This window comes from Rhipicephalus sanguineus, chromosome 4, assembly GCF_013339695.2.
Source record: "Rhipicephalus sanguineus isolate Rsan-2018 chromosome 4, BIME_Rsan_1.4, whole genome shotgun sequence".
In the NCBI taxonomy this organism is placed as follows: Eukaryota; Metazoa; Arthropoda; class Arachnida; order Ixodida; family Ixodidae; genus Rhipicephalus; species Rhipicephalus sanguineus.
This window is the reverse complement of record NC_051179.1, coordinates 20116795-20130367: the sequence shown is the minus strand read 5'-3', so window position 1 is coordinate 20130367 and position 13573 is coordinate 20116795. Positions and strand designations below refer to the sequence as shown.

The window sequence follows — 13573 nt, the reverse complement described above, 5'->3', positions numbered from 1 at the left end:
TTACTAACGTATAGTTGTCAACAGTGATCGACAGTGGGCGTATACCATAGAAAACTTCCAGCCGGTCTTGTCGTGAAAATCTTGTCAGCGAGTCCCTTTGTGAAAACGATCGCTTCAGAATGCTGAACAATTGCACTTGTTGGCAGGGTATAACATTAGTTTTCAAGCTAAAGATGTGTATCTGTTCAGCACTATTCATCACTCATTGTCGTCACGCATAGCTCTGTTAACCTTTTCTCAATGTTATCTAGACTATAATAACTGACATTTGGGGGAGCTGGCGTAATTTCATGATAAAAAAAGCTCAACTTGAACGGATACTAAGCAAGAACGCAGGACAAGGCGCTTATCCAATAATAATAATTGTTGGGCTTTTACGTCTCAAAACCGCGATATGGTCATGAGTGACGCCGTAGGGAGGGGCTCCGAAAATTTCGACCACCTGGGGCTCTTTAACGTGCACCTAAAGCTAAGTACACGGGCCTCAAGCATTTTCGCCTCCATCGAAAATGCGGGCGCGCCGCAGCCGGCATTCGATCCCACGACCTTCGGGTCAGCAGTCAACCACCATAACCACGGTACCACTGCGGATCGTCAAGCGCTTATCTAGACTGTTTTGCCCGAATCATACGCGAATTCACAGAACAGCCAGGGCCGTTTTACGTAGCTATGTAGGGTCATTGCTGTTTGAGTTCACTCGGTGAATGATTTACTCGATATTGGGAATGTTAACATTGGTCTCCGTTCTTTCCACAACATTCGACCGTATATTGAATGTGTGTACATTACACGTAGATATATGGGTGATTAGGAACATATGCTCACAAATGCACACAATTACGACCAATCGCTATGCCGGCAATAGCCACATCCGGGTGGCTGCTTTCAGGAAACTTAGGAACCTTGGGCCTCCTTTCAAAGCGTAGCGCAGCGCTGACCGGAAAACAACACGACGCGCGCTGCGAGGCGGAAATGTATACAAGTAGGCGGCATGATAGTCTTCTAGCGCGCGATAAATACAGGAAGAGTCCACTTGTCCGATGGCTCATATCGACCGCATGAAGTAGTTCAGGCGCGAGATTGGAATCTTCAAGCGACGCCGCATATTTCTGTGCAGCGACGTTCACCTTACTTTTGGTCACTCGTCTTTTCCCGAAAATAAGTATATCAGAGTGATACCGACACGAATGATACAAACTAGAGATTTGTTGTCTGGTGGTTCACTGGCTGGCTATAGGCAGGTTAGTATACACAGTGATGATTCTGTGGAAACAGAAGGTCCAAAAGGAACAACCATTTATCATTCCGGTGACTCAGTTGACGTCATCGCGATGGTGTTCGAGCTTGTTGGTCTAACGATGCCGATCCAAGCAACTTCGTCATACACAGCGGACTCTAAGCACAGTGCCCACTACAATACAAACACATCAGTGACGCGCACGTACCTACGGACACGCACCTACACAAAAAAATAACAAAAAAAATCCAAGAACGTTCACCAGGTCTCACCGCAAGGCCCGTATATATACCAGTAAAGCAGAAGATTATGGCTTGCGAGCGATGCCACTTACCTTTCCGTGTATTGGCTAAAAGACAACAACAACAACAAAACAGAAACGAACGCATCAGATACAGCGTTTTTCTTAGAAAAAATCGACCATTCGACGCTCCACCTTTCAGAGCTTGCAATCAGCGGCAAAAATCGGTGGTTTGATCTTGTTTTTCCGACGCTCGAGTCGTCGATGCTCGGCAGCCCCCACATCGATAAGTTCAACACACGTGTGCCCGGAGAGTCAAGAATAGCGAAGAACGCGACAATTCACACAGACAAAATTAAAACAAACACAGAGTCTTTAGAGAGAAACCACCAGCGTAGAACTTTTATAGTGCAGCACGTACATATCCGCCTCGTGAAATAAGCGAATTTGTTGTTTTTCCTTCTGGACGAACGCCGTTTTCTGGAAAACGCGTCTACTGGCGGCGCCATAGAGGAGAAGAGTGCTAAGCACCCCAGTGTAACTGGGGCATCACAGGAAAGGCAGCAACCACAACAACAGGCGGACCCAAAGAGATTACGTTGCCAAAGCAGCCTGCTATAGTACGCTCGACGAGAGGGAGTGAGTCCCGCCATGGAGGTTCACTTTGTTTGCCTCTTCGCTCTCTTGGCTTCTTTGTGGTAGAGCCATTTCTTCACATTCTCATTCTCTAACTCTTTATACTTCTCTCCAGACGCACTCCTCTTAGATAACGCCGGGACTTCGGACGAGAGTCGGTGCTTTGGCAACAGAATGGCAACATCATTCACTGTGGATATACCTTACTTCTTCCTCAGGGTGTTGTGCTTTCTTTCCTACCCTCTTTCTCTTTTTTCAGTTTTTTTTCTTTTTTTGTTTTTTTTTTGTTTTGGGGAGCCATAGACGACGCGATGTTTCGGATCACGTACGCAATCACGTGGGCGACGAAAACAGGTTCGAAGGGTTCGACGACTGTATACGTCTCACGCCTCGTAGTATTGTTCCCAAAGGGCTCGTCATTATAGGTCCCTCAAGAAAGGGCGACTGCTTGAAATTGCGCGCGGCACGCGGGTATGGTTGCCGTTATGTGCGCTACGCGGGAACGAAATACCGCTGAGGACAATAACTTCATCATCGGTCACGTCGTATTAATGGTGCTATCGCACTCAACCGCCTAGCCCAGCCGTCGTATAAAGAGGACGATAATCGATCAACTGTTTTCGAGTATATAGGACACTTCCGAACGGTGCCTCGGATGTACAAATATAGCCTTCTTGGAAGTTATCACACGGAAACTATAGCACCATTCGTCGTAAGTTTTGGGCTCCCGAAAAAAAACAAAAACAATACGCAATGAGCTTTCGACAAGGCGGGCTTGTCGAAACGAAACCATCTATTAGCGACTTTAACGGTGGTTGCTGGGCGCCTTCACACTTGAAATGCTAATGTACACCATAGATACATGCGTATTGCAGATGTCCACAGTTCTCTTCAAAGTTCTTCAATCATACCGAAACTCCACTTGAAGTTCTGAGCGTGCATGCTTGTGTGCTCTAATGTAAAAAAAAGGAGGTGTGCTTCCGGTGCACTATATTGAGCAACTGCAAAAAGCTGTAGGTCTGAATGAAGCTAGCATGCGCTAGAAATTACTTACGCGACTGAAAAAAAAGAGAGGCGCTAGTTGAAGTATTGTTTCACCGTCTTGCCTACAATGAGCGCCGATACCTTGCTTTGTTTCTGTTGCTCAAAATGTCGCATTCTTTGGTAAATGTCATTGTCCATAGGTATAAAACGGCTCTCAACGAAATGTCCAAGTTTCTTGCCAGTACCCTTGCTCACGTTTTCCAAGTATGAGGGCTAGTGGGAAGAATTTTGAGAAGTCGTGTCATGGAGGGGCTGTCACATCAATTAACAGGTAGCCTGTCTTGTGCAGCTTTCATAGTGTACGTCTATCTCTTAACCAGTGAGCCCGGCTGTTTGCAGCCACAGCGATATACGCGGGCCCTCGCTTTTCGTCTAGTGCAATAGAACAAAGAACAAGCGGCCATGTTTCACTTTGCCCCACAGCGCAGTTAGGCCTCGCGCAAGCTCCGAGCGCTCTCTCTTCCCGTTCCGCACGAATGGGACAGGACACACGGCTCGGAATAAGGCGATGAAGGGGGTCGGAGGTCGCAACCCTTCCCTCGGTGTCGGCACGCGCACATCTCCGGTCGTCATTATTCTTAGACGACGTGTACACGCAAGCAAGCACCTGTCTGTCGGGCGTCGCTTCGTGACCCGCGTCGTTGCTTTGCGGGATGCATGCGCAACGAAGCGCGCGCGGCTGTTCCCGACGACGGATTCCCCCCCTTTAACGGCATAAAGCTCTATAAGCGTCAAGTGAGAACGTGCGTTTCCTATACCGAACTTACAGCGTCAGCTGGCCAAACCCGAAAGCGGATTATGTCGCGTGTGTGCGTTTGATGCGGGGCGGAGCGCACGCGTCTCAACGCGAGCCAGTCACTGAAAAATGTGCTACGAGTATATCCTATATGCCGCTGTGGGGTTTTCCGCCATGTTCGTGACCGGCCCTCACTTCTCTAAGTCTCTCACGCGCTGAGTTGCCGGTTACCGCGCCTATACAGGAAGCTTCCAAATATATATTTCACTGATCAATCTCTCGAACGGCGTGTAGAAGTGAGCGCGCCACCTTTACATGCGTGGTATCTGACGTTTACGTGTGACGCGTCGTCTATAGACGGTGTCTAGACCATCACAGGTTTCACTTTCCTGTGTTTTTTTATGTTTACATTGCGCATGAATGCTTGGCTGAGTTTCAGTGTTTTCATGTGTCAAAGGCACCGGTGGTGAACTTGCGAAAATTGATAGTATATAGTGTGTCCATATACAGAGACAAGGCAGTTCTGAGGAAACTCACAGTTAGGAGGAAAGTTCACGAAAAGGTAAAAAAAAAATACTTGTAGTTTCGTTGAACAAACGAGTGGATAACAAGTTATCCCTTTCATTTATAATTAGTATATACACAGACGACCAAGCGGTCTTCGCGTATCGCGAGGGGCCACTCTGTTCCTGGATCATCATAGCTCGTATTCAGAAAAACCTTTTAAACGCTAGTATTGTTCGCAATATACAAATTTCAGCCAGTCATGGTGCTGGACCAATTTTTAGCAAATACGTGCCGACCAATGGCACTGCAGATCACTTACAAACGAAAGAATTTGTGAGCTCGACCCCTGATACCCTGATGCAGAACCACGAGATTGTTTCTTCAATTTCAGCACCTTTAGCTATACGTATGGATTTTTTTACGTCCTGAGAGCGTATTAGACGAATCGTATAATCTCGTATAATATAACCTGTGGTAATGTATGGACAAGCATGCTGGAGAACTCTATACCATGAAGACACGGTTGGTGACGTCAGTTAAGTGTCTCGTGCTTCGCAGCGCGGAAAGATGACGCATTACTCCATATAGCGACAATGGCAGTGATACGCAGCGTTATGACACTCCCGGTATAAGTGTCCATAAATGGCATTCACACTGGGCAGCTGTCACGGCAGCCCACAGGTGCTAAATGTAAGCTCCGCTTGATTCGGAAGCCATAAAAGGAAGAATTTCGCGGGTTCATAGCTGTAATTTGGGGTCCCTCATCCGCCCGGCGGTTGTGTCAGAAAGAGAGCTGTTGATAGCAGCGAGTCTCGGGCTGCTCCCGCCTGTCCGAAGCGATTTCACGGTACAGGGAGCGCAAATGTAGCGTGGAACACAACTGAAGCCCCCCCCCCCCCCCCCCGCACACAGAAAAACACACCAATACCCCCCTCCTTGGCTCACTTCTTCCTCCTGTCTCGCTTTGGCCAAGACGTCGTGCAGAGCGAACGAAGCCTCTGGATTCGGGTGCCGTGATATGAAACTGCCTCTCCAAACACGTACGCAATCTGTACCTATGCGTGCGGGCGTGTTGGTTTTGTTCCTATAGCAGGAGGGTTGAAGAATGCGCTTTTGCAGCCATAAATGCATGTACGGTTAGCGAGGGTCATCCGTAACTACAGACCGCATCTTCGGTCACTTCTTGCCTCTGACATTTTTCTATAAAAATTGCTGTTGTTTGTTTGTCTAACCGTTGGTTGGTTCGTCCGTTCGCTTTGAATTTTCGCTGCAGGGACTCAGAGGTTATCATCGCTCAGCCTGCAAACAATACGAAGTAGCGGGTTACAGGGGCGTAGGCAGAAATTTTTTTCGGGGGGGGGGGGCACCTCCTTGATCTGTAGTGGGGACGAGCAGGCAGATGTGGTCGAGTGTCATTTTCTGCTCTGTATGCTATGGCAAAAAAAAAATTTCGGGGGGGGCACGGGCCCAGGTGTGCCCTAACGTGGCTACGCCCCTGGCGGGTTAGGTTCCCGGCTACGCTGAACGAAATGAGAATATTAATTATTAATTGTTGAACTGCTAGGTTAAATGTGCCGAAGACACGACATCATTACGAGGCGCACCGTAGTGCGGGGCACCATATCATTACAACATGGTGTTCTTAAACGTTCATCTGTATCTAAGTATACCCGGCTATTCTTTGCATTTCGCCTCCATCGAAATGCAGCCGCCATGGCCGGCAATCGAACTCTCGCCCTCGTGTATAGCAGCGTAACGCCATATAAGCACAGTGCCAACAGGTGTATTATTAGGTTTCACTGCAGAGACATCGGTGTTATGTGTCAGCTGCTCACTAATATTAAGCCACATAACCTAAAATTTGAACGTCTTCCCACTGCAGCGCCTTTGCCAGATCATGGGCCGAATGCAGAAAGTTTTCTTTTTTTTTTTTGTAAGTGCTCATGACCATTACCCTAATGATATTTCTGACTATAAATAAACAGATTTGTTACCACACGCTAAAACATTTTGTAAGAAAACACTTGACACAGTCCCACAGCTAGAAATATAATCGGCGAAGGCAGCCAGTTAATCGTAAAACACACGTACGAACAAAAAGCTTTATGGATGCAAGCCCGTAATAAAAACGTCTTATGCCAAAAAATTTCGTAAGAGAACATTTCAGCCAATCACGATGTGGGACATATCATTAGCGAAGCCTGCTGACCAATGGAAAAACGCACTTACGAAAGAGAAGTTTTGCGAATTCTGCCCCCGGGTCTCTGGCTACCTATATACATGGTTGGCTGGTCGTTTACGATTCACTTCGTCCTCATCTACACTCTAAAAACTGGTAAGCGTATCGCAAGAGTAAGAAAGCCGAGTTACTCTTCAGAGCGTTCTCTTACTCTCGCAAAGCATCGCATAGAGTGAAATGCACGATCACTCTGTACGAAAGGAGAGAGTGAAATGTGCTTATACTCTACCTCCATCTGAGAGAGTGGAATGCCCGTATACTCTTCTGGCATGACAGAGTAGAACGCAGTTATACTCCTGCTCCTCATAGTATATGTCGATGTGCCGGCGTACCGCGAGCGATGACCACTCATTATTAAGCACACGCATATACAGTAGAGAGCACTGCATTCGCCGCGGGGCTGGATACAATTAATAAAAAAAAGCAGCGTTTCCAGCGCCTCCCAGTGCTTTTCAGTGTACTGGAATGCACTGGAATCCAGCGCCTCCCAGTGCTTTTCAGTGTACAGGAAGACACTGGAATAAAGCCTAATATCCGCGTTTTTAGCTTTGGATTTGTGCAGTTAAATAAGCGAATATCACCTCATCGAGTCGGTCGACGATCGAAACTACATTCGAAAGGTTTTTAAGTTCTTCGTATTTCAGTATCCACGTTTTTCGCTACGAACGTCGCGCACGGAGTACACTGCCCTAAGCCAAATGGTCCGTACGGCTAGAGTGCGCTATTACGGCTGTAGTCGCGGAACGTCAACAATAATGACCGAAAATATGTCCAAGGGCGTGACGAAAACTGAAGTGTTCAATGTGCAGTTCAGAAGTACAGCGTTTTCTACACAGAAATGACTAACCGCCTAGCTGGTCAATGCGAATGCCGCACATATCCTCGGTTACGCTAATCTTGTTTGCTGAGAAACAGGCCGGATTGACGTTCTGATACCGGGAGACACAAAACAAAGAAATGAACTATCTTGTGTTTGGTTGTCGCATGTACGGAGATACTCAAACCGGCGTTTCTAAACAAGAAAATGAAGCCAGATCACCGATATGGTCAGTGCAATCAGTAACAACATGGAAGAAAAAGGACGTGTTCGTCGTCTCCGAGTGTGGCGTTGTGGTAGCGCGTCGGACTCACAATCTGAGGGTCGCTGGTTCGAATCTCACTTGCGCGTGTTTTCTTTTTTTTTCTCACGGCTTTTTTTTTTGTCGCAGTGCTCGTTATTATGTCATCATTACGATCTACGCATGAATAAATTCTCAAATGCAATATTAAGGCCCTATTTCGACCGGGTTCTGCTATTTCTTTCTTGAGGTGTACTACTACTCCTTTCGGAGGGGTCCGGCTACTCTGCTTCGGCAAGAGTTATGTTACTCTGTTGAGGTGGAGTACTATAACCGTCTCAGGGGGCATTACTATACTCTGCCTCAAGAAGAGGTGATTTACTCTGGAAAAGAGAGTTAAATATGGGACAAGAATATACTCTCCCAAAGAGAGTGCCCGGCACTCTCTTAGTTCTGCGCTAGTGTTCTTCTCTGGTCTACGTATACTGCTTCTTATTTCGTAGTCTGTCTCCGGCATTATTCATGCTGCGGTCGGCTGTGTATAGGTTTCAAGTCAATCGCAATTAGACGCGGTAACCAGAGTTAGAAGCAGAGTTCCCACGGTGCGTTAATTGGCGCCATCTATTGTGAACAGGGTGAGATTCTGTAGGGCTTCTCGCGTCGCTTTTCCTTTATGATGCTTGGAGTAAGATCCTAAAGTATGAAGTATATATATATATGCACGACCTAATTGCAAATGTCTGTGCAACGCTGCACTGTTACAAGCTTTCCTTCACAAGGTCAGGTCTTTTGTTACGAGTACAATGCTACAGTGGCCTTGTTTTCGTTTGGCCTAAGGACCTATGCTGGAGACACCAATTATAGAAATTGGCAAGAGGTGACCGCCGACATTCTTCTTTTTGTGACTTTAGCAAATCATGAAAGGCAAACTGCGCAGTCTCTAAAACGAAAAGTATATATTAATTGCGTGCTTCCAGTTCTAACATATTGGGCTGAAAGTTGGAAGATAACAGAGGAACTCGAGGAAATGTTAAGGACCACACAGCGCGCAATGGAACGGATGATTGGTAGGCGTAACATTAAGATATCTGAAGACCGTACAGGTAAAGCTGATATTTTAGTTATGTTAAACGAATGAAGTTGACCTGGGCCAGCCTCGTAATGCCTAGCACGGACAACCGGTGGTCAGTTAGAGCAACGGAGAGGACATCAAGGGAAGGGAAAAGAAGGCGTGGAGGGCAGTGAGTTAGATGGAGTGATGAAATAAGAAGTTCGTTGTGATAACATATAGAATCAGCTGGCACAGGATAGGGTAGGTTGGTGACCATTGTGAGATGCCTTCGTCCTGCAGTGTACTTTAAAAATAATAGCTGATGATGACTAAGACTTCGGACACGCGATCTCTCAGGTACCATGCAATTCATGAGACGTGCAGTTATACTGCAAATGGTGCTTTTCTGTCAAGATAAAGCAATAAAGATACTTGCAGACAATTCAATAATTAGATTACGATTGAAAACGATGTTGCTGCTGTAATAGAGGATGGCCGACATTAGCCAACTCTAGCCAGCATTAGCCTCCATTTAGCCAGCACTATAGCCAACTAGGAGGTGGGGGAGGGCTCCGGCTTCGAAACGGTAGCGGGCCAGTTAATGTTCTTGCTCACGCGTGCGACCTCTTGTTACTATCCGCATGTTCTTTCTTCGTTCGACTCGCTATGGTACGTTGTACAGGCAATGCAATCATTGTCTCAGCTCACTGTGGCTCTTGACGTGCGTTTCCCGCCTGGATCAGTGCATCCTCAGGTCCACCCTAGCAGAATGTTTGCAAAGCATATTCTTATGCTTGTACGCCTAGCATGCTTCTCCAGATGGCTACGATGAAGAATGAAGTGATATACACGGAAAGTGACTGATACAAAGCATGTGCAAAACACTCTACAACACCAAACAAACTAAACAATTTCAATGACTTCAGCGAATTTCTAAAAATGCTCGAAAGTGGCACGTATGCGAGAGCGAGAAAGTATAGGCTCAAGTACAATCAATTCGCGGGAAGTGTTGAGCATTATAATTTAGTCTTAAAATATACAGAAAGCTTGAAACCATGTATGGAAAATTTATGCAAAGTTAGTTTTTAACTATGGTTTTACCATTTCCCCCAGCAAGACACCTGCACACCAACTTGCCCTGCCGTCTTTCGCTTGTACGCAATTTCTCGTTCATCGGGCTTTTTGCGCTCCTTTAACCGAGTTGTTAGCTGTGATTGTTTTGTGGTTTTTCTGTTCCCCTTGCTGCGTCCCTTCCTGAGCATACTTTAGGATTCTGTGCAATGAATACTGGAACCCCCAACATCTGAATTAGGCTGCGCGCGTCTCGTGAATCTATTTTGTATGCATCCACATACGTACAACACAGTTTCTTCCTTAAAGTTCCTTAAAAGTGTATACCGAACCGCGAGGACTGTCACGCCGCCGGCTTACTTTTGACCTGCACACGAGAGGCTTTTCTTTTTCTTCCTAGCGGGACCTCATGAAAAACCTGCACGAGAGCTTTCGAAAGCAAAAGTCGATCTCTATCGCTTTTTGGGCTGCCACTGCTCGGACACAGGAGATATATAGAGAGAGAGAGTGAAAGAGAAGTCGTCGAGGAAGACCACCTACTGGCCCGCGGCCAGTCACGTTTCAGTATTTTGATTCGAAATGAGACAGAAAACGCGGGTATGGAAACGATGTCGCCATGTACGCAAGCATCTCTGAAGGCGAGAGAGGGAGAGAGAAGGAACCCGGTGGACACCTGAGCCTTACACGCCTTCCCCGTTAGCGAGGTCCTCCCTTCTATAAGCTTCTTAACGTGTTCCTCGACCGCTCCGGCCGCTATTTTATAGCAAGCTCCCTCGCGCTGACTTTCGTGTTTGGTTTATTAGGCTGCCCCTCCCCTTCACCTGTCTCCTCCCTCGTTTCGCGAAGCAGCCCTGTTTTACCTTCCATCTTATATTCTTATTTCGTCCTCTCGCCGCTGCTCGTTGCACTGCCCCATTATTTGCCTAGCCTCGCTCACTTATATAGCTCGTCCCTTTCCTCCTCACCTACGGCAGAACGTATCTTCGCTTCCCCGCCAAAAGCGCCGGCGCCTGAAACGGCGACTGTGCGCGATTCAGTCGCCCCTTTTTTTCTCGTCTCCGTATCGGCTTTGATCATCGGGGCGACTTCTCCATTTTGTGTATTTGTTCACTTCACCCGCTCGCCTCCTTCCTTTCCCGCCACCTCGATCTGGCTGCCTCCTAAATCGACGGCGACCAAGACGTCTTGAGTGCGCCGTCTTCGCGTTCGGGTGGCCAGACGTACGTGCAGCGGCGTTTTTTGGGGGGGAGAGTACCGCGACGTCGTAAGTGGCAGGTGTGTGTTCGTGCACCTGTCGGCATCCGTCGAGGATACGTCAACGTACAGCACTTCATCAAGGATTGGATACTGTGTAATCAGGTATCACTATCACCGTTCTGCGAGTTTCGGAGCCCCGATTCAGTTATTCCTCGGCGTTGTCGCGGTTTTGAGTTCCCTACTGTCAAATAGAAGATGATTCACCGTTTCTGCTTGTCCACGTATAAACTTCCGTTATCCTCGGTGTTGACTGCCCAACTGCACGGCGCCTCTCGCGGTTATCGTTCCGACATGTAGTGCTAAGCGATTGACCACCTATTCACAATTTGTTTTCTTTGGTATACAGCTGAAATTAAATAATTCGGCATCGGTCAGTGCGGCAGTTCATTCAATTCGACGCGTTAATCAAATGTCTACAATGATGCGACACGTTTTTTTTTTCATACATTTACGTTTCCATATTTGCGTAACCTATATTTGTTTAGTACGTATATTTGAGGTACAGGGCAAGCTTAGCGCGAATGTGCTATCAATGCTTGGTTCTCTGGTGCACATTGATGTCGTGTACGAGCAAACCTGTGATTCCCGAGGCCGAATTCACAAAACTACTCTTTCGTAAGTGTGTTTCCTCATTGGTCAGCCGGCTTCGCTTGTGATAAGTCCCGCATCGTGATTGGCTGAAATATTCTCTTAGGAAATTTTTTAGCGTAAGACCTTTTGTTAACGTGGGCTCTTACTTGTAACGAAGTACACTAAGGTATGTTTATTAGATGTAGATGACAAAAGGATGTTGCAGAGCTGCATAAGTTTCCAGTTTAATGTTTGCAATTTCAGGCAGTACACATTAATCTACGTGGAGTTGCACTTGCTAGTTCTTTTCAGCTATGATCATTTAATCTAAGAGCAAACGTTATCTTGAGCATATTCAATGTGACTGCATTTCTGTCCATTGCGCTCAGTATCGCTATATATGTACGCTTCTACCCTGGGCAAGGTAATGTCATGTTTGGCGCAATGTTCTACTTGCGGCGTCCGCATTGCAACTTATAGATAATTGTGTTCGTTTTTCGTTCTCGTAATTGCTTGCAAACGACAACTAACTAGCTCACGTGCTCAGAGCCGGTCCACTCTGATCTGTTTACGACAAGAGTGCCCGCGTTAGGAACTACACACAACCTTAATCGTTTATATTATTTCGTTACTATATGAGGACTCATAACAAAATGAAGAAATCGTCTTCCTACAACACCGCCGTGATTTTATCTATTCTAATAGGATTGTATACATTTGACAGATATATAGACTTTGCAAAGTTTGCATCGTGATTTGTGACTGCTAGGGGATCATTGCGGATCATGGGAAACAGAAAGTGCGTTTTTTCGAATTAGTGTTTGTTAAGATTCTCTGCGACCGTGCCTAACTTAGTTCCTCGCTGAAGTCACCGTGGATTCAAAATAGCATTCAACTCAGCGCTCCTATCGTCTCTTGTCCATTATTTATGCATCGTTTCAACGCAAAACTTCCTTTTTGTGCTCTGATTACAGGACTCGTTTCATCTTCCTGTTATAAGCGGCAGCCATTTTGCATCATATCACCACACTGCATTCCTGAGCAAGCCCCAGGCGCCAGCAGTTAGTGTAAAAAGCAGTGCTGAAACTTTGAAGTGCATGGCAATAAGGCTTTTTTTTTCTGTAGTGCGCCGACGACAGTGTAACTATACTACTTATTGAAGCACGGTGGTTCACTTATATATTTCAGTTTCTGCTTGGTTTTAAACGCGCTTTGGAGCCTACGGAATTCTTTTGAAATCTCTTTCACGTTTACGTTGTAGCTCTTTATAGCTCCACCTGGGGCTTAGGCTCTGAGGAAACGCTCCTAGTGTTTCGCGGGCAGTGAAGGTGATCTCGTTTTTCCTCCAGAACACCTGTCTAAAATAAACACCCTCGTTGCCAGTTCCGTGCTGGTGTTACCGCTTTTTGCATGCGTTCGTATTACGTATGTGTATGCTATTTCATAGCGTCACCATTGTAATCTCACATCTGCCATCTGAGAGCATGCTAAGCTTAATACAAAAGAAAATATCTCCAGCATCCATCGAATAATGCCGTTCTCTACATGGTCATCCAACTTTTCGTAAGGTCTTGTCTCCGCGGTCACTTCAGTCTTTACGCCCACCTCACTGAGTCAGTTGTTACGACATTCTGCCGCATATTACGAGTTTACGGGTTTGAATCTGAGTCATCTAAACCACATTCCACTGGTGGCAATATGAAAGCACTTTTATCTGTATGATTTAGACGCGCGTCATAGTAGCCGATGAGCTCCGAATTATTCTGGAGGCAACGTCCACAGTGATTTTTATACCAATTGTGTTGGTTGGAGAACGTTCAGCCTCTTAATAGGCAAGCAGAAGGATGTCTTCATCGCATCAAATTTCAGCGTAGCCTACCCAAGCTACTTAAGGTGAACAACGTCAGTAAACGTACTTGTAAGTGT

The 13573-nt window shown here is 46.4% G+C and overlaps 1 protein-coding gene across 4 annotated transcripts in view; it reads left to right on the top strand.

Moving 5' to 3' along the window:
• The window catches only part of LOC119389553 (serine/arginine repetitive matrix protein 2), a 167834-nt gene that overhangs the window by 133774 nt on the left and 20487 nt on the right, over positions 1 to 13573 (top strand). The gene's annotated exons all lie outside the window — the stretch shown is intronic.